We start from the raw sequence: 2100 nt of genomic DNA on the forward strand, positions 1-2100 counted from the left end.
AACTAGCTGAATCTGCAACATCCAAATACATGGACAAATAGTCCACATTGTTTCCTTTTGGGAAAATAAGCACACGCCTGTTGAAAAAAAAAAAACAAAGTTTGAAAGTGATAATCACTGGAAACAAGTATACATGCCAGATCAAATTCAAGAAAATTGACAATTATTAACCAGTTTAGTAAATCTCAGAAAAATACCATTTATAGCCACCAACAACAAATATTTCCGATTAGAGCTTCTTGGTATTCAGCTTCGAAAAGTTGTCAATTCTCCATGTGAATCTAGACATGGAGGATCCTCAACAGGCTAACTCTCCACAGTATTGACAGTTTAAGGTTGAGCTACAACTAACGATCATCAAAGAAACAACAAAAAAAAAAGGAACAATCACCTATCAAATCTGGAATAACCTGAAACCATAAATTAGTCCCCAAAGAAATAAAAAAGTGTGACCCTACCCTCCAATAACAAACCAGGAATACAAGTAAAATGAAGTTACTTAATTAATTACATAATAAACAATTGAATCAAAACTGCACAACTTTCAAATACAAATCAATCAATGATTGGATGCAAATTATCTTCCGTTCTCAATCTTCGGCTGAAAAACATTTCTTATTAAAAAAACAATCAAAATCCCAAAGCATAGACTCGCTAATGAATGTCCTTCACTTTAAAAACTAAAAACTAGCCCAACCTAAAATCCTTAAAAACAAATTCACTCATCTCTCCCCCTCTCTCTCCAAGCAGGAATGCATAAACCATTTTCCCGAATCTCTAAAACAATTCAATTAAATCACACAGAAGCTAAGGACGCTGAAAAAAACCCCCAGCTACTTCACCCAAAACTGAAAACAAAAAAACTAAGCCCAGATCAAAGGAATAGCGAGAACACAAAATGAGAACTACCTTCCATAGGTTGGTGATTGTTCTCAGGCAAATCCGTGTGCACGAGCACCTCCTCGTCCTCTTGCTGCTGCACAAAAACAAAATCCAAAACCAACCAAGTCACCCAAGTTCGGATCCACCGCACACCAAACCTCCAACTGTAAAGGCAAAACCCTACAATCGAAACCGCAAAAAGCACTACAAATCGTGAAATAGCGCAAAACGCTCCCTCGCTCAGATCAAAACAAAGACAAAACATAAAAAGAAAAAAAAAAAACAAAACCCCGTCAGTGCACCACTCGGAAGTGGAGAAAGCAAAATTGAATAACATGACTCGCCGTTGGGCGAAGAACCGCTTGAAGATAAGCACAACACTGGAGTTAATATTGTGAATAAATAGGAGCGAAACGATGCGCGCTGAGAGAGAATGCTGTGCTGTGTGTGCGGTTAAGGTTAGGGAATGAAGGCTTACGTCAATGGGTACTGGCATCATCACGGTCATGAGGGTTATCGTTAAAGAGAGAGAGAATGGAGAGGGAGAAAGAGTAGAGTGTTTGAGAAGACGAGATCGAGATCAACACCGGAAGAGCTTGTTACAGAGAAAAGAGAACAAAAGAGGCCTTTGGTCTTTATTTGGGATTTGGACAAAACAGGAATTTCCCGTTTGGACTGTGGACCTAGTTCTTAGAAACTCATGAATCTTAGGGTATAAATGAAATTTGCTTAGCTTTGGGGTCATACCTTTCATATAAAATAAACATTCTTTTTTTTTTTATTGAGTAAAGTATATTTTAACTTAGTAAAATAGTTTAGAATAAAGTCTACTGTTAATATATATAAAATTTCATAAAGACAGAAAATGTTTTTTTTTTTTCTAATATTTCATTACATACATAATCATTAGTCATTTATTAAAAGACTTCCTTCAGGTATGTTTTAATTCAGGGTAAAGATGTATTGGTCCAATTAATGACATATGTATTATATCTTGTTACATTGTTAAGTGATATTTACAACTACATTTTAGAATTATTGTTGTTGATTTTTAAGCAAACTAGTACATTTTATTCCTGTGTTGTTTGTTTACAAATGTCATAGAATGAAACGTAAATATAGAGGAAAAAAAAAAGAGATAGACAGAAAATACTGTTTTTAGTTCTTTTGTTTGGTAAGAAAATACGTAAAAAGGATATTTTTTTGTGACATAGAGAA

At 34.8% G+C, this 2100-nt stretch overlaps 1 pseudogene; it reads right to left on the minus strand.

Annotated features, from left to right (window-relative positions):
• LOC106775667 overlaps positions 1 to 1578 on the minus strand; it is a 2164-nt pseudogene extending 586 nt beyond the window's left edge.
• Positions 1579 to 2100: the final 522 nt, after the last annotated feature.

Source organism: Vigna radiata, chromosome 10 (genome assembly GCF_000741045.1).
Source record: "Vigna radiata var. radiata cultivar VC1973A chromosome 10, Vradiata_ver6, whole genome shotgun sequence".
In the NCBI taxonomy this organism is placed as follows: Eukaryota; Viridiplantae; Streptophyta; class Magnoliopsida; order Fabales; family Fabaceae; genus Vigna; species Vigna radiata.